A 26,011-nucleotide genomic window follows, 5' to 3' on the forward strand; every position below is an offset into this window, starting at 1 on the left:
CATGCCTATTATACTAAAGCAGAGTTAATTTTTGAAGTGGGTTTTGCAGTATTTTTCTGAGAATCTTTACTAGATCTGGACACTGTGAAGTACCACAAGATTATTTAAAATAGTGTATTGCTTTTATCAGCACCTACGGAACTTGGCAGTTGCCATCTCTCCACTGTAAATACAAAGCAGCAGATATGTGTGAGTCATTTATTGTAGGTATATTGCTCCTGCTAATGCATGATGTAAATGATTTAACAATTACTATGAACACTAGAGCCTTAGGGAGCAGTTGTCTAACATGTTTCCCTCCAACAACAGGCATCCATCTTCCTCTTGATGTGTCAGGAGCTTTAAGCAGATGCATCATGACCCAGCACTGATCCTGTGGCTTACCTGTGGAAAACCCTACCTGTATCAGCTGTAAAATAAACCCCTTAAATCACAGAGATAACTCTTACGTAGTTATGAACAGTACAAGTCTGCAAGGGGAAAAAATAGCTTCCTGCATCCATGGATCTCTGTCTCTTCCTCTGCTCTCAAATGTATTTAACTCCTCAAAGTGTTTTGAGATACCACTAATGGAGAAGATGGGATAAAAGACACTGGCTGTTTTGTATGCCTATAACATTGCAGGTATTTCTGTGATGCTTTGAAAAATAACATTTTCCTGCTTTCCTCTTACCTACTGTTTTGCTCATAATGTTCTAGTTTTCCTCCCACAGAGATAAGCCTAAATTTGGTTAATATTTAATAATAAATGCTTGCTTCTAAATGGTTTCATCAGCTAAGCAAAATTGATTTATATGCAAAAAAATCAAAATAGGGACAACCATAACTGCATTTTTCTATGACAATTAAATGATACTATATTAATAAAATGCATTAGGTAAGCATCCAGATTAAAACATGATTGCAATATTAATGTAAGTTATATGTCTTTTACTACAGATGAACAGCTTCTCTGTACATTAACCTAAGATTGAAAGAAGAATATTTCATAGTTTCCTATGGAAGAAAATTAAAATCTGTATTTCTTCAGATTTAATACAACAGAAAGGTTAATATAAAATATTAAAGAAAACTGATTATATATGATTTCCTTCTGTGGGGTATATTGTTTCACTCTATGTACTGCATTTTAAAGTTTACACAGAAAACCTCTGTAAAAAAACTGAATTATGATGTTCATATAGAAAAAAGAAAAGGTATGACCTGTTGAGCTATTTCCAAGAAGAATCACCAGATCTTGAAGACCGTGAGATTCTGGAGGCCACATTAAAAGCTGGTTTTCACTAAGATATGCAACTAATTGCTCTCAGTTTGCTGAGTTTTAAATTGAATCCAGACACCTAGGGAATAAGTAAATCACAAGAAGGCTGTCAAAATTCTAGGTTATTAAATTTGGAAAGAGTAGCTAATATGTGTGAGATTCTAAATCTCCTGAAGTATAGGAACTTCAGTTTGCTTTGCAATGAGTAGTAGAAACACAGTGCCAATATGGATCACTCAAGTCAGTGAGTCTAGTTCTCTAAGTTGCAGGCAACAAAACAAGATTTTTCTGTTCCTGAGTAAACACATTTTTTCTACATGTTTTCAGAGTCCATAGATCTTTCTCAATATCCTGTACTAAATGCAAGACCTGTAGGAAAGACCAAAAGTTACAAACATCCTATGACACAAAAAGAGAGCAGAAGGGATTCAGGACATTGCCAATGTATAAAGTTACTGCAACAGTTAAAAACCTGTGAAATAAAACTCCTGGATGACTCTAGGGAATATTGCATATTGTACATTTTAGAAAAGATGAGGCCTTTAAAACAAAGGTCCTTGGGAAAAAAATCCTTGAAAGTCAAATCCAGTAAGTGCTTTAAACCTGAACAGACCATATCAGCCAGGCATTCAATTAAATCTAGGATTTAGTAGGAGGAACAGGGCAGCCTATATATGTTTTCTGATTGTGGACAATTCCATGCTTCAGAGGCAAGAAAACATGGTCCCAGTTCTTTTCTTACACCAAAAAATGCACGAGGGGAAAAAAATCCTTTTTTCCCTGCCCATATGAAAACAATACAAACAAATAACAATGCAGTCTCTATTCAACCCCCTTTGGATGTATCAGTACCTTAGAAATCCAAAAACTCATAGTGCAGGTATAATTTTATAACTCTGAGAATTCTCTTACTTACTTCCATAATCCCTTCTACATGCTTATCAGATACCATCTAAAACAGTTTTGGTATCGTGCACTTATTGCCCTATTTGAAGATTATAGGAACTTCAGAACTTCATTCTTTAGATGGTTGGAAACCTTCTAATTTCTGATCTAAACTTACTCATGGCAAATTTTACTTCCCTTGATTTTTTGACAATTTTATCCTTTAATTCAATTAATTTTTATCCTGTCTTGGTACTAACTCATCCCCAAAATATGTCAATGAAGAAATATTATATTCCCTTTACATCTTCATTTCTGTAGGTTAAACAAACTGAGCTTTTTAAAACTCTATTTAAAAATAGATATTCTTTCCTCTGGATCTCTTTCTGTTTACATGCATGTGTCTTCGTACCTGCACACAACATAAGAAATTTGAAACATGCAATGTAGTTCCCTGTCTTTATTGAAAAATACCTTGCTAAGAGATCTTAGAATTGTTTTAGGTTTTTCACAGCTGCATCATGCTGGAATTCAGAGTTACCCTCTAACTGGGTCCTAGTCTTTTTCTTTTCCATCATTCAATTACTGACCTTACAGTAGAAAATCTTTAATATAGAATGTCTACATATATATTCAACTTCTGTAGTGCACCCATACAAGATTAAAATACTTTAATTGGCAGCATCTGTTTGTTGTTCCTGCTTACTGTTGACTTAAGATATTCTCCTGCATCTTCTGTAGATGTATAGGTACAGAAGATTAACTGATCCACAGCTTCTTTGAACCTTTCAATTTACATTAATAAAAACCCAACAGTGGCATGGAAGGTAAAACAGGTTACAAAGTACACACAGACAACATGTCCCATAAAACTGAGTTACAAGGGGTATCTTGCTTCCCTTTTTCATTTGAATTTTCAAGTCTCCTGTTGCTGTCACAAAGAGTTTGTCAGAAACGAAGGAAACTAGTGCGAGTCTACTAAAAGGCAGTTCAACACTGTGGGAAAATAACTGAAGATTGATGAGGAGGATTATAAACATGCTGAAGTGACCTGCAGTTGAGGTGTAGAAAAACACATATATCATACTAACTGTTGTTTAGCCTGTGTGATGGACAAGTAGAACATAGGTGTTTCGATAACATAAGCCTGTGATAGAGGCACCCTATTGAACATGCTTGAGATTCCTGCCCTGTTGTGGGAAAGATCAAAGCACAGTGGTAAACTCTGCCTGCACAAATCCCTGAAATACAGGCAAAACCAGCAGGTTCGGTGATCCTCTAGCATGGACCAAGCTCTGCGGTGCCTGCGTCCCCGCTTGTGTGCCTCGGCCCAGGTGCTGCTTTGGGGATCACCCTGTTGGCGAGGTAAAGAAAATAAATTTACTCTTTGCATTTCATCTGTGGCTTTGTGGTTGTTCCTGCGTCCTGCCTGCGCTGGCTCACACAAACACACAGGTACCAAAATGGACGTCTGAATAAGATGCCTTCACTAGGTAGCAGGGATAGATAGAAGTGTGAACATCATATGTGACAGCTTTATAGATGTTACACAAAGGAAAATTTTTGATAGAGGTTGCTAAGTCTGAGCTCTGAATATGGTCTGATGTTCTTAGGAAACTGCAATTAAGCTACATCATATGCTAACTTGCTACAACATTATGCCCATTGTGAGATTTTATGGCTGATAATAGCAGCAGGCCTCTTTTATCAACCTGCAATGTAAATAAAAAATGTAGAGGAGAATCAGTGTGGGCTTATTCTTTGTAGGTAGAAAGATACAAGATAATAATTTTATCTTTTTAAGGCTTCCACACCTGAGATTAATATGACTTCAGGAATAATGCTGGGACAGGTGAGCTTACTCAAATGATAATATGAAGCTGTATTTGGAAGAAATGTAGAATGGAATTTAAAAGTAATTTCATCTTTACAAAAAACTCTCAACAGTGGTAAATTATAATGACAGCATAATTCATCAGCTCTGTGTGCTGAAGCAACTGGCATGAGAAAAGCTGTCTTAATGCAAAAATGAAAATGATGCTATTGGTTCAACTGCAAATTCCTAAAACTGATGAACATCAAACTAGGATCTCATAAGGATGGCAGTTCCCAAAAGAGGAAGATCAAATAGATGCAATCTCCACTAAGTTAGTTTGAAAAGGAGGTGGAAAAATGTTGGGTGATGCTGAGTTTGAAAGACTGAAAAAAAGATCAGCATAAATCCAGACAGAAACATCCTCTGTGTCCTTGAGATACAAGAGGCGTGTCTGTGAATAAAGCCTGGGAGAGGAAGATGGAGAAATTCTCTGAAAGACAAATGATTAATCTGTTTGCATTGTTTCTTATTTGGCTTATTATTTGGCTATGGTGTTCCAGGCTTCCTGGAATACTATATAAAAGTTATTCCTAATAGAAAAGTTATTATTCCTATTATTATTATTATTATTATTATTATTATAATCATCATTATTATTATTATTATTAATTATAGAAGTTATTCCTAATAAAAATAAGCTGCAGATTCTGCAAGGTAAGATCCTTCAGAAACGCTACTGTAAGGCTGCTACTTTTTCACTATAGAAGTAAAATCCCTAGATATGTACGGGTAAATACAAACTTGTAAAGACTTGTTAATTTTATAACAAAACAAAACAAAACTAATCCTCTTGAGAAAGTTCTTCAAACATGACTTGGACCCTTTTTGCAAGCTTGAGGATTATAGGCAGCATGTGACAGCTTTTAACGTAGGGCAGTTACTATGCCCCAAGGCAGTCATCCAGACCTGCGGCTTGTAAAGATGTCCTTACTTTAGGTAATTTTTTCCAATGAGCGGCCTAAAATCATCCCTGTGGTAAGAAGAAACCTAACCTAGCAATACAAGGACTTTAGTCTAGTCAAAATGATCATACTGAGAAAGAAAATGTCATGGATACCTACATACAGCTATAAGCACAATATAAAGTGTATGTCTCTGTACTAATAAAGTTAACATTTTGGCTTTAGATTAAATTCAATTTCTTGAATTATCTCAACAAATAAAATACTGGAGACAGAAACAAAGGTCTACTCAAAATCTCCTTGTCACTAGCACTGAAGTAGGTATCAAAAGCAGAAAAAATAGAACCAAGCACTCAAAGATGGTATAAATATGGCAAGATAAAAATAGAATACACTGCCCACCTTTGATATGTAAGAATTGTATCTTAACAAAGAGCATGAACTGGTTACTCAGTAATGGAAATCTGTACTGTCAAATATAATGAATATTCTTAATACATAACCTGTGAAACATATGATGGAAAAGTCAGAATAGAATCAGAAGTAAATGACCTGCATTGACAGATGTTATAGATAAACAAAACAAAACATAACTGTTTTTACAGCAGTTCTTTTATATCTACAATCAAATCTATTGATCCTACCTTTTTCAAAAGCTATTTCAAAAGCTACCTGTTTCAGCAAACTTAAATTTCAAGTCATTGTGATGTGACAGTATCTTATCAGCATGGAGATCAACCTAACCTTCATTTTTCTTGTCAACAGATATTTTAGTTTTTCTGTTTACACTGCCTAATTTTCAATGTGTTAACGTCTTCAAATAGTATATCAGCTTAGTTTCACCCTGAATGTATCTAGTGAAGGTCTAATTTTTATCATTCTCTGGAGAAAAAGTTCATTTGTATGCAAGGAAAAATCCCCAAGTCTTAGAACCTTGTATCACAACTATTAAGGGCCATGATCTAGGACAGTCAGTAGCTGATTGTAAGAAAGATAGGTCTCTACAATGTGTATTATTTGAAATTAGATATGACCAACAGCAGAAAAAAAGGAAGCTAATTCAATGAATTTAAGTACTTCATAGTATGTGTGAAGACCAACTAGTGATTTGAGGCAGCTACTTCTAGTCATTAGAAATAAGCTTAAAAAAATTAATATCATCATAAAAACTTCTGAATGACAAAAAGGCCCTGAGATAAAGATTCTATGTGCCACTTTTAGACTTTCAGTATCTGGTTTGTAAAATTCACAGGTCTAAATTAGGTTTGTATGACCTCTTAAAAAATTTAAAAAGAAACACCTCAGAAAGGTAACAGCCAGACAACTCTAAAACCTTTCTGGGAGCTTTAAGTGTTTCCACATGTAGCAGAGCAAGATTTGCAATCGAGGATGCTCTCCTCAAATTAGAGGCATAAATCACTCCTCTCAGGAGCAGAACAAGGATCTCTTCTTTCATTTAAAATACTCCCAGAAGAGGAGCAAATTATAGTATTAATATGCCCTTTCTTTTTCTCATATCTCCCCACCTAACCCAACTGACCAACAACCAAAGCACCCACCCAAATATGGTGAGTCTGTATTTTAGCCTGAGCTCAAAATCATCTTTTCCCCTTGAAGAAGAGTAACCAGATCATTACAGGGCATGCTTTTTCTCTCTGTACAGAAAATGTCAAAACAAAAGAGGAAGAAAGAGAAGGGTAAGATTTTGGAGCTCATTGATTTGAATAATTCCCTGTTTGTTTTCCTGTGTTCTCAGGACTATTTATTAATTTTACATTAAGTAATCACTGGATGATATGCAAGGATTGGAAACCCAAGATTAGTCCTCTTTCATCTCCCAATTATTGTCTTACGGAATGCCCAACTCATGCTCCCCTCTCTGACACAGCAATCATGAATTATTTTCTGCACAGTGACATAGCAGAAAGAGTTATATGAGCATACCTATCAGCCTGCCAGTCTAAGAACTCAGAACATGGTGGTCTTCCCATCTGAAGTAAGGACTGTAATTACTTTTCTGCCAGACTGAAGAGAGAGTGGAAGTACTCATTTGACTCCTACATCCTAGTGTCTTTTTCAGTTTAAGTTGTTGTGGCTGTCTGTGATTCCAATCATGTCAGTATGAGTTAGGCCTGCAGGGGCTATCATTAATTTATTATTATTTACTAAGCTCTGACAACTCCAGATTCCCTACTTCTGACTTACTCCTTCCAGTCTATCCTGACCTGTTTGCAACTGCTGGTAAATGGAAGCAGAGGGCCAGAGGAAGCTAGAGGAGGAAAGAAATATTTTGTTTGACCTGAGTCCAAAACAGCTTTTGGATGCAGCCCATCACATAGAGGACATACCATACTAAAAAAGGGTACCAAATCAAATAAAAAAGAAAAAAAAAGAAAAAAAAATATCAAAATAAACAAAATAAGCTTTCTGTGAAAAGATAAAATCATATATTTATACATACGTTCTCTCACACATGAAAGAAAAAAGCATCATAGCATAGAAGTGACCTAGAGCACTGGGAACAAAGGGAACTTACACATACAAGGCATTTTGGGAACATGATGAAATAACAAAAATTAGTAGTAGTGTAATATAACACTTAGTTATGAACTATACAGGAAAGATAGATTAGGCTGAAGAATAACAATATCCATACAGTGTCATTAATCCTAAAAAAATACATTAGTAATCTCCCTGCAAGCTCATACTTCTGCTTCACAGCACAGATTATAATTTTCTTTAGCCAGCTCTTTACCACCTTACTGGTTTTGTACTGACTCCCATTGTCTCCATCTTTACTAATAGTTTCTGATGAGGCAATACATCAAATGTTGTGCTGAAGTCCCTACAGATCATATCTATCACATTTTCCTCATTAAAAAAACCCCAGTTCTCTTGGCGGGTGGGGGGAGGGAAATCTGGCACTCTTTAGATTAAAGCCACACCTTAGTTTGATGCCTATTGCATGCTTGAACTGCTTGCTCCTCCTTATTCTTTATAGCTTCCCAGGTTAAATAATTTCTCCTTTTCCTTGACCTTCTTAAATTTAGGTGTAAGCAAATCTCCCACTTATCCACTACTTGTCTTTTTAAGTTTTCAGACTACCCAGTTTGTGGAGCCAGTGACAGCTGAGCAAATCTATGCAAATATAGCTATACTTTGCGCAGCTAGCTGTGGTGTAGTTAAAACTATGTGATACTAGGCACAAACTGATGATCTCTGCTGACTGTACCGGCTTTGTGCAGAGTCCATCCTGGTACATTTGCACTGTGTTCCCAAGATTGCTGTGGACTGCCCCTTCATACTTTTCCATGCTTAATTGATTGAGGAAACAAGAACACAGCAATATTGCATTTGGCTCTGCATTAGCTCCACGCTATGCTTAAACTAGGAAGCTTAATGCCATTCCTAAAATAATAAACTTTCATAGGCAAGGGTGCTATGTATGGGATGTGCCGTCCAGAAACTTCCAAGCTGGTGGCCAGCAATATGCTCTTTCATTATCTGGGGCATTCCAGCCAGCTCTAATTCAGAGAATGGAAACCGTGGCTGAAATATTTACTGTTCTCCAATCGTATTGTATGACATGCAGTTCAACAGATTCATTACAAATCCTTGTAATGGAGCTGCTATTTTCTTCCATGTTGTTCTTGTTCTTTAAGTATTGTACATGAGGGATTTTCTCAACTTTCCCGAATGACACATATTAAGCTTTTGTTTGCTGTCACCTCAAACTTGGCATCATTAATACCACATGAAAGTAGTGGGATGGAGCTTTCTTTACTTTGAAAGTGATTTTTCTAACTAAAATTTTTAATTAATTTAAATAATGTTTCTATAATGTCCCTTTATAGACAACCTTAAGATAACCGGGTTTGACCGATCACTTGTTTTGTATATTTGCATAAGTCACAATAAATGTGGATGAGAAGACCCCCCAAATACATTAATGAATGTGAAATACATGAAAACAACCAGTAAGAGTTGTTTAAAATTGCTAAATTATTTCATGTTTGTCATTCTGTATGACCTCTGAGGCTTTTCTTTGGTGGAGAGAGAATACTGGATGACATGCACCTCAATATGAGAATTCATTAATTCTTAATGACAAATGTATTAAAAAACTTAGGATGATTTAGGGAATCAGTCTATGTGCAGCCCATAAAATCATGTAAGTCTGAAGTCCTCTCTTGATGTGGATCAACTGTTTGCTGACAGGTGGCAATACATATAGCCTTGGCAACTGTTCTCTAAACACCAAACAATAACCATGCTAAAAAGCATCCTAGGAAGGAAACCAGATGTGTCAAGGTTGGTTGGAAAGAAAGGAGTTTCTTTGCAATAAGAGAAAAAGTGATATATAAACTAGGATAGGGCTTTTGAGGAGAAGAGTAAGCAAAAAATCCTATGATTTTATAAAAGATACCTTCCTTAGTCAAAGGACAATTCATGGATGAGAAAGACAAATAACAGCTGAGGTGTTTAAGAAAGAAAGATCGGGGATGCTCTAGAAATTCTCGTAAGTCAACAGAAGAAACAGAGGCATGAAGATTTAACTAAAATTTACATAAATATAGGAGAAGACATCAGAAAGAAAGAGAATGAAAGTTTTTTGCCAAGTCTGTTATGATTCTTATCCCAGTACTATCAACAGTTAATAAAGGAATTCTAGGACTACTGACTGACAAAACTTGGAATATGAACTATTCTGTGGCTCCCTAACATGCGGGACTGGCCCGCTGGAATATCGGAAGTTAGTGTTCCTCTACAGAGGACTAATTCTACTTCATGGGTTCCAGTTAGGCTTAGATGAATACATGTAAATTCAAAAGTCGTGTTGTGCTAAAAAGGTACAACTTTGTCCAAAATAGAACTGTTTATTGTTAGTTTTACTATCAGCTTTGTTCAGATGGACAGATCAAACTATTAGGTTTGCACATGTCAGTGAGTGACATCTGTAGTCAGCAGTTTTCCTCACAGACACTCTCAGGCACAAGAGGTTGCATGTTTTTGGGAGTAGGGAGAAGGCAAGTATCACAGGTAGAAAGACTTTATATGAAAGAAAGTACAGCTTGGTACTTGTAACTCTGCTGGACATATGAAATATTAGCAGAGCTTCAGGCAAGCATACCTATGGAGTGATCTAGGGTCCCGCTTGGCACCTGGCACCTTCAGGAGGCAAAACACACAAATGTAGATCTGTGACAGCTATATTGCCACAAAACCATCCATGCTCCAGGACAAGAAAGCTATTTCACATTACAGCCTTGAGATGTAACAGCAGAGATTATCCTAAGAGATACAAACTTCATAGACTTTAGCATTCTAAGCCTGGGGATAAATAACAGCTAATAAATGACTGCTAATATTAACAGTGTGTCTATTACTCATTTTTATCCTTCAAGTTTTCCATAGTACAAAAGCTTTCCTTTTCATATACATCTATACATGACATGAGCTGTATTTTAGGTAGATTTCTGGGTTTTATCTATTTAGTAACTCTTAACATTTTAATAATATTAAATGAAGTCATAGTGGTAAGACCTACTGTTTAGATTAACTCTGTGAATATCTCAGTATGTTCTGGCACTTCACTTACTCTGTCACTGCAAAATACATGTTTGTACTGTAAAAAAAGCAACAACAGAAAATAAGTCAGAAACTCTGTCATATACTTGGCCACTGCCTGGAAAGAATAAGGAAGTGAAGATGTTAAATGTTCTCCAATCCCTCTAACATTTTACCTAAAGGATCATTGAGATCCATAAGCTGTTTCTAATTAGTTGCTAATGACCTGAGAGTTGTGCATGTTTAGCATCTTCTGTATCTCATTTGATTTCCCCTTTGGGCTAAAACAATATCAAGAGGGCTAAAATGAAGATAAAATACACCTCTATGATCCCTCTAGTTATTGAACCAGAGACATAACACAGGAAGGGCTAAGGGAAAAGACCATCATCATCAGTAGTTTTACAACCTGTATTAACAAAAAAATACAGAAGTGATTGTATAACTATAGAGCCTATTCCTTTCCACTTTACAAAACTGAGAGTCAAGTCCATGAATGGGAGGGAAGGGTTTGGTGTTTAGTCCCTCATGTCTAGAAGAAGGTTCTTAAAACTCTTGAAAAGGATTGTGAAAAAGTTGCATCTTCCCTGGAAGATTCAGTGAGTATTAATCAGCTGCACTATAAAGAAGAAAAATATCTCAGCAGAAACCTACCTCAGGTGTGTTGAAAAAAAAACTGATAGAGGATCAGATTCACATTTTTTGTTCGTTAATTACTATTTGGTATCCTGAATAACTTTACAGTTTAGGAAGTAATCTAAGTATATATGAAATTGGCACTGACTTTAGAAAATGCATAAAAGCCTCCAAGGTTTCAGAGTTAATTAGCTAAAGAATTAAAGTAATCAAATTGCTGAATTTTTTAATTTAATATTTGTGAATATGGTTACATACCTGTTTCCTATTTGCAAATAAATGAAGAGAGGGTAATGGTAGTCTTCAGTAATCCTTAGTGCAACACTTTTTATTTGGTTTTTAAAATTTGGACTCATTGTAGCTATATAATTGGTTATATATCATACTAAGAACTCATTCAGTTGTAAAACATCTCCACATATTTTAACTAAGAACTGCCTCAAGGTGATGAAATAGCAGCAATACAAAATTTCAGGGTTGTAAAGCAAGACAGAAAGTCTCTTTGAAGAGCTGTTAAATCTATAAATCTCGCAAACACTCTAAAATATGCCTTAAAATAAAGTGACCAAACTTGTCATTTAAAAGGATAAAAATACTGACAATATGCCATACAGCATATTGACTGAGAGGGCAAAGTCACCATGATTAAAATGGAGCAATTCACTTTGAACTAACTCTAGTTGACTCCTCTAATGTGCCTGAGGATTGTCTGTGGCAAGCCCAGAGGAAATCTTTTGTGCTTCAGTTAGCAATAAGTCTTGCAAATCATTATTCATTCAAAGACTAACATAGATAACTGAGGATACGAGTAATATCTGGGCTTTTGCTTGTACTTGAGCCCCTAGGAGTCCAAGATACTATTGAAATACATGAACTTTTAAAGTTAGATTTCTATTATATGAATTTATGCTGTTTGCCCTTCCTAAGACATAACTAGCAGTGTCTCAACTGAAAAAAAAACCAGTAGTGTTGTTCAATAATCCACTGAATATAAGAAATAAGAATAAAATTACTCAAAGCAATTCACACAGTCTGCAATCCACTAAAAACAGTGTTATCAATAAAATCTCCTGCTAAACTGTTCTTGTTGTTGTTTCAAAGGGATTGGCCGCACATTATTACATTTTTGTTTTGTTTTGCTTTCTGGAAATACCAAGCAATCTGTTACAACCAGCTGTTTTGTAATCTTTCAGTGGCAGAACAGTGCTGGGATTAAGAAGCCCTTGTGATTCTTGTACTTCTTGCTCCGCACTGATAAACATGCAACTTCCATCACAAGCGTACAGATTGATGCCTGCATATCTTGCTATGCACACTGTAAAAAGCAACTGGATAGTCTGTTGCTCCTCCTAGGGAAATAACTGCTTTTACTTATGAAGTAATCTTGCATCATATTTTTACAGGTTAGTTACTATCACATCTTTCATTTCTATACTTCTACAAACTGAATTTTTTATCTTTGTGTGGTATGAATTTCAGCATTCATGTTATAAAGAGTGAGTTAAGGTAGGTAAAACTTACTTAAAAAATTTAGCATAGCTTAGACTTTGACTATACTAGATTGCCGAAGCCCAGAATAAATTTAGTCACATATGTGGAAGTATAATAAATAAATGAAAAGACATATTATGGATCAATATAGCTGCAATAGTACCTTTGTTCTATGGAATCCAAATAGCAACATCATCTCATATACACCTCATGGATGAAATAACATTAGATTTCCAGGAGCCTATCTACACACAACAAGCACTGAGTGAGGCCTATACTTATAGATTTATCCCATTCAAACATACTGGGCTTGTAGAAGCAACTTATCAGTCAAAGATAGTACTCCATTTAAAGCTGCTGCAACATTAATGTTGTAGCTTGTCTCCATTTTTCAGCTAAATAGAGGTTTTCTTTTTCACATCACATAAAGTCTTCAACCAGCTCAAGCCTTCTAATAAATTGCAAACTCTGTTACAGTATATCTTCTATTATGCCGCTTGTTACTTTAGTAAGACAGGAAATTAAAGCAATAAAACACTTTCAAAATGATAGGGCACACTCAGGCAGTCATTTTTCTTATGTTCTAGTATTATTCTTCAAAAGACCTTTTATGATACTAATATTAAAGTCTTTGAAGTCTGAAGAATCTGTTGAAAGTGTTGAATTTCTAAGATATAAAGCTCAAATATTGCATCTACTCATGCATTTATTAAAACTGTGAATGTGGGATGGAATTAAAAAAGCACAAAATGCAATGTAGCTAAATAATATATGACCTGATACATTTGAGATCCACATTAGAGAATACATTGTGTGGAAATTTGATTTAATGTTAAGGAAAACCTATTTTGCTTTTGTCTCACCTTACGTGGCCAAATGCACACCAGATGTGGTCATTCATATAAAAGGTTGGTAACTGCACACTGAAGCACAGAAAACCCAACAAATACTGTAATGGTCACTTATTCGGCATGCTCACATAAAGGAAATTGAATCAAGCTTATGAAACTGTGCATTCTTTATTAACCCCATAGAAAAAGGTCACATTGACTGCTCTTCTAACGGTATGCGCACTAAACAGACTGAAAGAGATCATGTGAAAGAAAAGCATGGAAAATGCTAAGTCTCCGGATGAAACATTTCTAAAATGAAATTAATAAAAATGTTGAAAGATTTAGCTCATTGTTAAGAACTAAATACATGCAATTGCATATATTTGGAGAAGAAAAAGCGGAAAGGGAAAAGGGAAAAGGGAAAAGGAAATAAAGAAAATGAAAGAGAGAGAAAGGAAAAAGATCGAAGAAAAAGAAAAAATAAAACTAACCTACGCTACCAAAGAAGATGCTCAAAGTCTGTTAAGTATTCATCATGATGTTGAATATACGCTAGAAGTAGATTCCTTGCTTATCAAGTGGGCTGAGTGAAGGTGTTCAATTAGGAAGCCTCAGAGAAGAGTGAATGTTCACTGTGTAAGTCCTGATTTCTCTGTGATTTTAACTTCTATTTTCACTTTCAGTTTCACCTTAGTTATCAATTATTTATCCAGTTTCATTTGATCTGTTTTATAGAGTTCCAATTTAGTACATGGACACTTTAATTTAGCAGTATGTAACAATATATGGTTAGCAGCTACACCATTGCCATTCTGATCAAAATTACATGTTCAAATTAAAAATACGTCTTCTACTTCTTGTATACACTAACACAATGGAAATAAAGTGTAAATAAATGAAATACTGAAGGTCAATAGGCTATTTTGACAATTCCCTGTAGTGCTGCAGCGACCACTTTTTCCTTCTTTAGCACAATTTTTCTTTTTTTTTTCATGTATGTTTGGCTAGAAATTAACTGGGCCAAGTCTAAGATGTAACCACTCAATAACTTATGTTTCCTTTCTCATTTTTGACACATTTCGTCTCTGTTGGAATTCCAAAGCAATCAACTACCTGGGGATATATACTTCTCCAGAGATCTCCCCTCCACTATATCAATTAACTCAAAAGCAACTTTGGATACCTTCCAATGCACTACCACCATCTGGTCTCCCTTAAGCCTCACAAGCTGGAGTAGACTTGAATTGGTCAGAATGATGCTAATTTGCTAAATTATTTACAAATTAGGCATGTTCTCACTCTGTTTCCTTTTTTCCATTTGTTAAGAAATTTCCTAGTGACCTAAACAATCCTTGGGAATCTTCTTTAACATTTAAAACAAGTCTCGGAGACTGTGTGGGGATCACCTGACGCACTGCAGTGTGGTACTCTTCAAGAGTACGTCCCTTACGATTCCCATGGAGGGAACTGTGAAAGTGCATTTCAGCTTCCACCTAGCCTGTGAATGTGGCTGTCATTTTTATGTAAAACAAGCTCATGGAGCAAAGAGTCAGCCCACTGGTCTTACTTGATATGGAAATGAGATAAGGCTGGACAACAGGAGAGGCCCAAAGAGATGGAAGGTACTTCTAAACTTAGTAATGTGGAGGTACCCAGGAAAGTCAATTTCAGGGTTACAGAGAGGTCCACCTCTAAAACCAGTAAAAATATAGATTTGTTCTCTTTTTCCTATCAAGAGAACACAGATCTTCTCCTCTGTTTAGGTTCTATAGCATGTTTACCACCTGATGCATAAAGTAATGTGAATAAAATATGTCACATGATACATGTTTTTCTTTCTCTACCCAGGAGAACAAGTCTTCTCAACATAGAAGCTCTTCTGTGTTTATGGGAAAGGAGGAAAGAAGAGAAGTAGAAGTCTTCTTACTTTATTGCATATTCTACTTAAGGTATTTTTGTTTGAGATGGCAAGGAAATTCTGCATACCACAGAATGACCTTGTGTACTTCCCTGTCTGTTCCCAGATGACTCTAGGTTGATGTCCTTTAGCTTTTGCTCCTTATTTTTTGCCTCTTCCGACTGTCATGTATAATAGATTAGGAATCTCTTCATAATTACCAATCCCTCAAGGCCAGTGTGTCTTCTACCACCAGATCTGAAAACTGCACTTTAATTATGCATTCAAAATTGGAAAAACAACTGTGACTATAACATCGCCAGTAAAAATACGGCATAAAAGATCTATGAGAAAAATTTGCTCTGTCACAGCTTTGGCTCTAAATTCTAACAGCTACAAGCTATAAAATTTCACAAGTACACTCCCAGCACTAGGGATTTTGTTAGTAAGGGGGAAGACCCTGCTATAGGGAATAATTGGAAACCCTATAACTCCTCGACTCATTGCTAGAAAACCTAGAACACCTAGGGATCCTCCCATTGGCCGTAAGCCTTATGTCTTGGTACTGGGGAAACAAAGAAATTATATTGGGACCTCTCCTCCTAAAATATGGCGTAATCATTGGCCATTACCTAAAACTTAAGTTTTGAAAAACAGTATTTTGCATGAGTGTAGATGTGCAAAGGTATATGTATAAATATGTGCATTTAAGCATGTGTATGTGGGTGTGTACATGCAGATGGTCATATTTACTAAGTGTCACAAGTCATGAAAAATCACATTTCTTGGTTGTTCTTTTTTCATAGATCTATTTGGCAATTCCTTCTAAGAGCTGAGCAGTGAAGAAACTATCCATGCCTAGATATGAAAGCATACTAAAAAGAAGACTGATTTGTTAATGTCATTATATACCACATTCCCTGAAAAGATAAATCCTAACTGAAATATTAACCCAAAAAAGGATTTGTGTTCTATCTCCAAAAAAGGCTAGACTAGGAAAAAATATCTCTGAAAATCTGAATGAAAAAAGGGAATGAAAACTATTAGAAATAATTAATAAAATAAACTAAATGTGAGCTATGCCCCTCTGGTTTGCCACGGTAACGTGAAGGCAGGGGGGTTTCCTGTTCAGAGCAAATGGCTGTGGGCAAGAGGATCTTTGGTTCTAATCCCCACTGAGTCAACCTCAAGCTAGTCATTCAGCTTCCCTTTGCTTCAGTCAATCCGCTTAAAAACACAAAAAGCAGGACCTCAAGTGAAGCCAGATGCTGCATCTATGCCAAGCTATCTCTTGTGTAAACAGACTAGGAAAATAAAAGTGTAAGAAGCAGACTATATAAAGGAGGGGAAAAAGGGGTTCTTAATGGTTTGCAAGAGGTTGAGCAGAGGCCAAATACACCACAATGCTGACAGGGAAGATTTCCTAACAGAATTTGAGATGTACTAAAGTAGGTTCATTTGCTATTGAGATTTCTCAGTTTAATGATATTGTACTCTGCATAAAATAGTTACTGTATTTTGATAATAAGTTACTAATTTACAGTCAGGAATTAGGACCCTTCCAGAGTGACATCTATTGTAAAAATACATTAGTAACTTCAGACATTGTCATTTTTAAAATACAAGGATTTCTTCTCACATAAAATGAATCAACAACTCAGTTGTTCAGTGAATTCCCCTCTGCCTCCAAACATTTCACTAAAAATATGAATATGAGAATATAATCGATAGCTTTAGGGTACAATACACAAATAAAAGATAATGAAAACTAGGATTAAATTCATGGGCTGCATTTGTTTTCTCTGCATGCTTAATAGAGTCTCCCATTGTTAAGGACTCTGTAAGTAATCATAGATTTCTTACTTAGTCTACTGGAAGAAGTAGTGAGGTACTATGAGGATTCAAATGACAGAAATTAAAAAATAGATAAAATATACATATATGGGCTACTCGGTTGGTATTTTTTCTGCCAGCATGTATAAATATTTCAGAAATCATTCTCTTTACAGCATTATGCATGGAGTTGTCAGGTTTTGCCACTGAGCTTTGTTGATTTATAACAAATACCTAATTTAAATATAAAAGGGATGGTTACATTTATTATACACTTGAGTATTTAGGAATACCTATTGATATTGCAGCACTTCTTTTTTTTTATTGTATGTATAAAAGTAAACCTTATAAATAAAGAGGAGCAATGCTGATCAGCCGAAGGAACTATGGCCGTTTTTTGATTTCCATACATGTTTCATTATAGGCTGTAAATAAACAGAGTAGTCAGTGTACTACACAATATTAATTCTAAACATACTCTCTAATTGTCCTGATGAAGAAACTATTAGGTGAGACTGTTCTATGATATGCATTAGGTCAGCACACATAATCATCCTGGTGTCTCTCTTAACTTTAGAAAGTATCCTTGTAGTCAGCACACCTGTGCCACAGTTTACTTAATGAACATGTATTAAATATTATTCTGCCACATATTGCAAATAAAACTTTGGATGGCTGTAGTTTCAGTAAAGAATGAGATTAAATGACTTCATTACAATACTGATAGGACACCCTTGCAGTAGGGGTCCAAGGATTCCTCATACTTCGGATTCTTTTTTCTCCTATCTGTTGGAAGATCACAGTAGGTCAGTCATGCAAACTGTTTCTTTTTTCCTCCCAAGGAAAGCAGTGAGGAAAAACAATAATAGCTGTGTTATGACACTGCACTGGGGACAATGGGTTTGGAAGGAAAGGATGTGAAAGTGGCGTGCAAGTGTGGACAAAACAGTTACTCTCCTAGCAGCATGGTTCTATGGGAATCCATTAAGTTGAGGGCTGGCACACACTTTTATCACTGACTTGAGAGAAGTGAATGAAATCTAACCAGACAACAAGCTGTCATCTAAGAGAAAAATAGCTACACTAAAAGATATGTGTTATTTTGTGTACTTAGAAGTCTGCCAGCAAAAGTAAAATGAACTTGAATAATTATTTCTAATTTAGGCAAAAAGACTTTCTTTGGACCCGTTAACAGGTCTTATACAAAATCTCTGCCTCTGCTCCTTAATCTGTAAACAGATACAAGAAGAAACTCCATCCATTTCTTCATGTCCAGTCATTATGGGATTTTTGAGAAAGGTGTGGAACCAAATATCCCAGGGTCCTAGGACCAAAATTGCTTAGTCACACAGACAGGAAAAAAAGCCAGCTCTGCTGCTGGGAACCTGGAAATGTCATGCCTGCCAGATATTCTCTGGGACTTAAGCAAGTCCCAAATCAGAGTACCTCAAAGAAATCTGAATGCTTTGACCAGTTTGCTAGGGTTTAATCCTAGGGTTTAATCTTTCACAGCAAGAAAACTTCATGCTAGAAAGTTGAAATTCTATAGGCTTAATTAATTCTGTATAAATAACTCCATCATCTCTTCTCCAAGATTCAATACTGGACACAATTTAAAATTCCATTTTCAATTTTTTTTTTTTTTAATACAGGGCTATACTAAATGAGAGTCATCTAAAACAAGAAGTAGTTTCAAAGAATTGTCCTAACAGATGTGGTTCCAGTGGATCCTCAATCCTAGTCCAGGTTCAAAGACTAATCAATTCTCTCACACAGTTCTATGTTAAGGCAGAGTTTTGGGAGTGGTACCTCAAGGTATGCTTTCAGGAGGTACAAAATAATATTTTGTTTTGGTGTAGTCCTAGTTGTGCCCCAAAAATATACCAAAAAGCATTCTGGTAAATGTATGTTATAATTAGAATATATTTCAATAACCAAATGTGTAAAATATGACTAAATTATTTGGGAAGTGACACAACACAAAGGAAATGCAACCTTCTTTCCCTCCCCTTCTCCTTTTAAACTCGGAGCAAGACAGAATAGAATTACTGGTGAGGATGAAGAAATATGCTCATGACTGCTAAAGATGCCACATGCAGGCATCTGGAACTGCTTATTTATTTTTCATTCTGGATTGGTGAACATGAGAGGGTTAACAAATTAGGACTAAAAGTAACTTTTCTGTTTCTAAATCAGATCTGTTCAGACATGCCACATGCACTTGTTCTCATCAAGGATTAACTGCATGACAAGCTTGAACTTTTAACACCAAACTCTTTTGAGATATGAGAGAGCAAAAAAAGGTCACAACACTTCCATAAAACTGAAACATGTAAATTTTTCACAACATCATCACTCAAAAATGACTCCTCTTATTTTCTTCGACCTTTCCAAAATAACCCACCATTGATCTAAGACTAAATGAGACATAACAACTCAAATGTGCATTTCCTCCCCCTTGGAAGTTTAAATGGGTGAAAATAGGCCTTGGAATACAGTAGTTCATGTTACCTCCACTTGAGAGTTGCCACCCAAACTACAGTGCAATAGCAGCTAATCTGAATTCAGAGGCAACAGCCAGACATAATCCAAGAATAAAATTGCGTGTTTCAGAAAAAGGAAAAGCTGGCTAACTGCTTTTCTAGCTCCTTGCAGAAGCTGGATGCATTACTGCTTGAAGATAGGTTATTTTTGTCAAATGAATGACAGTGATGAATAAGTGGTAAGGGGTAAAAAATAAGAGTAAGCTTGTTGCTGTTTCACTGTCCTGAATGATGAATAGGAGATTGTTATAAAAAGATGTCTCTATTGCAAATGAATAAAGTTTTCCATTTATTCAACTTTCTGTGATGCTTTTTTCAGGTATGATGCTAACTTTTAAATAGTAATATGAAAGCTACTGGATAAATATTTGAAACAAAATAAATTAATATTTAAAAAATTCAGAAATAATAAAAGCCTGCATTTAAAAAACATCACTATTCAGAGATTTTTGGCTTGATCCACGGCACTGCATTTTTTCCATCCAGTACCTAGCTGTGGATTACTGTAGAGTGGCTCATCATTATGGCTCTCACTTTCAAATCAACTTTTGGTTCACTTTCCTTTTGCAAGTTTTCCATCCCCATGGAAAAAAGAAGGGGGAATATGGATGTGAGCATTTAATTTGCTTGTGGTTTCCTGTTGAATAATATGATAGCTACTGAGATTTAGGCCATGTTCATGAATGAAATAAAATGGTCACCTAAAGACAAGGTAGCTGTAATATTTCAAACTTTGAACTTTTCCAAAGAGCTCTAACTTACTCCACCAAAATGGGCTTAAACTAACTATATAAAAATCCTGTAATTTTACAGCATTTTCAGTGCTAACCTAAAAGGGTGATTAATTAATATTCTGCGTTTGAACAAAAATGGAAATGAAAAAGTAACTTTGCAGGATCATAAATGACTGATGACTTACAAGAATACAGAACCAAATCTGTGAATTAAGTGTGGAACCAAATCTGTGAATTAAGTGTGGGAGTGCTAGAGATTGAAAGCTCACTGGAAGCTGGACTGAAACACGCTATGATTTTGGTAAAATTTTTACTGAATTAGTTTCACTAAAACCATCAAACTTTATAGTAGAAATCAGTTAGCGATATTTTAATGACTCTTTCTCAGACACACGTGCCCATCCCCCTACTTCTTCCAAGCAGGAAAGACTTTCTTTTCCAGACTTACAGCACTCTAAAGTAAATTCCCTACTTCATGCACTCATAATAAACTTCTACCTTTCTCTGTTCAACGTTACAAAACACTTTTCAGACTCTAATTCCGTGACCAGTGCAGCCGGAGTAGCTCCTGCCCCATGGCTCCTCTGCCCCAGGGAGGGGAGAGCCAGGCCGCGACCATGCTGCTAGGTTGCACCGCTGTGTTTCTGAGGGAAAAGACTGTTCTGGGCAGTTTACGGTGTAAACATGAACCCCCAGCTCTTTTGCCACCAGTCCAGCCCAGAAGCTGAAAGGGAAAATCATCTCCTTACCTCCTTGCGGCTTCGTGTGTGGGAAGAAGCAGGCAGCTCTCCCTGAGGGTTGCCGGGGTGGGAGGGCAGCACTGGGAGCTTGGGATGCTCCTGGGGTCAGCCCCTTGGCACACCTGGGGAATCCTGGGAGGGAGGAAGCCCCTGCAGAGACCCCCCTCCCCGGGCCTTGAGGAAGCTGTGCCGCCAGAGAGGCACTGCGGGCTGCCATGTTGGCAGGAAAGGGCCCATCCTGTAGGGAGCCCGGCTTTGTACTCATTTGTTATATGGCTCTTTTAATAAAACACAGCCTGAGAGAACAGAAGCTTTCTGGAAGCCTTTATTTGTGTCCACTGTAAAAAATGGGGGGCGGGCATTAGGACTCTCCCATTTCAGAGCTGTTGTTGTCCCAAGGTTTCAAGAGGGCATATGCATATTTTGCAATATTCTTTTTTTATTTTAACATCTCTCGTTTATGGACGCATCACTGAATATCTGCCTCTGACTATTGTTTCTTAATCTGCTAAAGGACAGACTCTCACTGATTGTCTTACTGCTGCTCTGTGTTTAGATTCACGTAGTGCACGGCTTACGTGTTTATATCATGAATGACAGATAAAAATCACCAGCTTCCTTCTTCCTGCTGTTTTTTATCCTCATGTTGCTCTAGCAAGCCTGTGATAGGGAATTAACTATGAGCATAACAACAAGAAAATATTACAGCACCAATTCTTCAAAGTACAAAACTAACATGTAACCGAACTTCCTCCAGCTTTTCTCAAACTTGTTTATACAGCTAGAATAACTTCAAGAAAATCTGTTCCCCAGAAAGCTTCACTTAAAGCGTCAGCAGTCATCAGCTCCTTTTTCTAGTTGACATGCTCCATATACAGAAATAGATACCAGGCTTTCTCAGGTCTGGATATGTTCATGGTTTATATGAAAGATACTGTTACTTCATCCGAACAGGACAGTTGAGTTAATTAACTTTTAAAAAAAATGTAGTGACAACTCAAATTTGAAGGACAGCCCACTTGGCAACATTCCCTAAACCGACTCCTAAAATGATATAGAAATGTCAAGGAAAACACTCTTTTTAAGTATATTCATAAAGTCAGCGCACAGAAAGAATTTTTCCTTTGTGCTCCCTTCCCAGTTCTAGCATCACAGAATCACAGAATCACTAAGGTTGGAAAAGACCTGTAAGATCATCAAGTCCAAACATTAAAAAAAAAAAACACCAAAAAACCCAAAAAACCACAATAACAAAAAAACCCCACAACAAACCACCACACAAAAAACCACCCACACCACACACCACCGTGCCCATCAAGCCACGTCCCACAACGCCACGTCCACACGCTCCTTGAATACCGCCAGGGAGGGCGACTCCACTACCTCCCTGGGCAGTCTATTCCACTGTGTTACCACTCTCTCAGTAAAGAAATTTTTCCTAATATCCAGTCTATATCTCCCCTGGCGCAACTTGAGGCCGACACAAAAATATAGCAAGCAGCACTGGCAGAGCTCCACCTTTCAGGCACTGGGAGTTTTCTATAAAAGGCCAGATCTCTGACTGTTTCAAAGGGAATATTTTCTACAAGACTTTTGGTTTTGTACTGTAATGATGTTCATTTTGATAAGCTTTTACGGCTGTCAACATGCTGATTGCTCACACTATGACACAAGGTTTCTACAAATAGCAAATAAGAACCACCAGAATATGAAGAAAAACTGTAACTAAGTTATATTACAATCAAAATATAGTGAAATTAATTAATCTTTATGTAAGTGTTATAATAACTTCTGACTATCCACAATTTTAAAGAGAAAGTTCTCTAAAAATATCACCACCTAGAAGTTTAAAAAAATCCTAGTCAAGATACAAGATTACAGAGTGAATTTACAATACGTGCTGAGAGTGAAGTGCATAATTTTCTGTGAATAAGTAATATTTGGCATGCCAGTTTATAAAAATAAACAATTAAATACGTATTTCTTGAAAATTATTGTTTAAATGTGACCATGAGATTTCTAGACATCTACATAATAATACACCTCTTCTTTACTACAACTATGACATATTAATTACTGTCTACCACCAAAAAGTTAATGTTTACTAAGAGTTACTAGATATTAATTTTGTGTTATTTTGAATTCAAAGGTAAAGGAGTACATTGTAATGAAAAACCATGTCATGCTGATTTTTAGTGTCATTGTAAAGATGTAAAAATCTTCTTATGTGATTTACATTACTTCTGAGTAAAGTTGGCATCTTTAGCTGTGTATGCAGCTTGTCTTTTCAATAAATAGCTCTACTGCTTTTTGGCAATATAAATTTAGAACTTTATCTGACTCTTACCTGAATGATAGCTATAGTAATCCTATACATTTTGTATTTTTGGTTACAGAGGCAACCAACTTCAAAAAGGTGTGAAATTTGTCAAATACATACTATAATATAGGCTAAGAAGTCCTTGGATGCCCTGGTGTATATTCTGTCAGATAGCTCTAAGTATATTGCTTGGCACATAGGCTATCTACTTGTGCAACATAAGTGTCTACTATTCTCCATTCACTGTGTCAGTAGCTGAGACACCTCATTTGGTTGGTGCCAAGTTTAACGGAGGTATTGTCTTAATTAGGCACCTAAAGTGATTGGTGTGGATCTTGGGCAAAAGCTTTGGCTAATTTTTTTTTTGAGACAGATTGGATGATCCACCTGTTTGCTATGTCCACCCATGAAGAAGACTGGCAAATAATATGCAAGAGAGTGTCTATTCTGGACTTCAAAGATAATAACTAAAAGAAAAGATGCTGATGATTTAACATTAACAAAAAAATATCCACACAGGGGATTCCATGTGTGGGTTATGCCCAGTGAATCCTCTGTGTTTAGGTAAAAATCCCTTGAATATTTCTTCTACAGCAGCAGTTACCTATTATAATCCAAAGAGCTTCCTCTTTTTTTAGGAAAAAAGCCAACACTCTGAAAAAGCCTTGAGAATCATGCTGAGCCTCCTTAAAATCCTGCAGCTAGTCCTATGCATATTCTTATTGATAATCTAAGGCAGCAGATACAGAATTTATAGGGAGATTTAAATGATTCCTTCCAAGGTGCGAAGTGCTGTGGTGGATTTACTACAGGATCACAGAAGTAACAGTTTGAAAAGTCAGTGGAAAGGGCCCAAACTACAATTCTTGATCTCCACACTCCCCTTAACTCCTATAGACTTTGGAGAAATTTGGATCAGGCCTTTACGTGGTGATAGCATATCACCAAGTATAAAAATAACTCATTCACCTAACTCAGCAATAGAAGGCAATACTGACTGCAGAAGACAGCCTCACTGATTCTAAATAAAACTTAAAGTTTAGAATTAAAATAGATCTGACTTTTTTTATTATTTTTTTTTTATTTTCTGTGTTTAACAAAATGATGTTCATGAGAACAGTCTCAGCTACAGCTTGAAGGAAAGTTGATTTGTGAAAAAATGTCGTAAATGTCTTGGTTCAATTTGTTTTAAAATATGTTGTACAGTGATCAGTTTGTTGACAGAACATCTGCTCATTTCATCCTTTGCAAGCTCAAATCTATATTCCACTTCTGCTCTGTTTTCAAGATAGAGTATCTTGACATATTTTTGGCTCTACAGTCATATTCAGTGTCAAGAGAAAGATTTTCATATTTGTCTGTTGCTCCTATGAAGCACTCATGGAACTGATCTTCATACATTTTCCCCAGATGTTAATTCAAAACCTGAACCATCCCAAATGTGTACAGAACATCCAAATTAACTCCAAGAAGTCACTGAGGACTTACACTTTTCAGGAGCAGGACATCTTTGGAAATCATTGCCACTTTGGAATAAGTTCTAAAGCTGTATCTAACCAAGTCTTTGTTGGCAGAGGCTGCCTACACTGATAAATTAAACAGGGCCAGTGAGTACTCTTAGGCTCTGGGGCTCATTAACACAGCCTAAAGAGCTGTGCTACATCTACATCTACATCTACATCTACATCTACATCTACATCTACATCTACATCTACATCTACATGCTACATGCTACATGCTACATCTAAAGAGCCTGTGCTCCTGAATAATCTTGGGGTCCTACATGGTGTTCATATGGTCCTATAACATAATTGTGTTTACTTTTTGAGCTCAGAGGATCTGTGAAGGCTCTGTTGCTGCCCCGCAGCATGCTGCTCTGCTGTTGTGAAACTGAGGGCACGTGCTGTTGACACACAGGAGTGTTTAAAGGTGCCAAGCACGCTGGGGCAATACTGCGGGTCTGTATAAAGTAGGGGAGCCAAACCTGGTGCAGTCTGTGCTTACTGCTCACGGGGCCTGATTCCTGGTTTACACTATCACAGGGCTGTGCACTGGCACTGTCCCAGATGGTGCTAGTGGGTTGAGGTCTCAGTTGTCACAATAAAGATGCTAAAAATAAAACCATATGAATGATTAGAAATGCAGTGTTTGAGGTTGCTCTTTGTTTTATTTGTCAAGAAAGTACCATTTTATTGACATATTAAACTCTGTGGGATTTATTAAAACCAAATAATAGTTTTTATAATTGCTTTCCTCTTCCACAATAATTTTTTAGATTTCTGAATAATTCCGTAAATTTCACGTTTGAACAAAATGAGAAATTGAAATCTAATTTTTTCAATACCAATCTTAGAAATATATTCATGAGAATGAAAAATGTTCAAAAATGTTGTTTGTATTTAAGTTTTTTAAAAGATAAATTACAATTTCTAAACCAAGCACAATTTTGATTTGTAGATTTTAAAAAATAATTTTAAAAGGAAAAATCAATA

This window comes from Gavia stellata, chromosome 5 (genome assembly GCF_030936135.1).
Source record: "Gavia stellata isolate bGavSte3 chromosome 5, bGavSte3.hap2, whole genome shotgun sequence".
Lineage (NCBI taxonomy): Eukaryota > Metazoa > Chordata > Aves > Gaviiformes > Gaviidae > Gavia > Gavia stellata.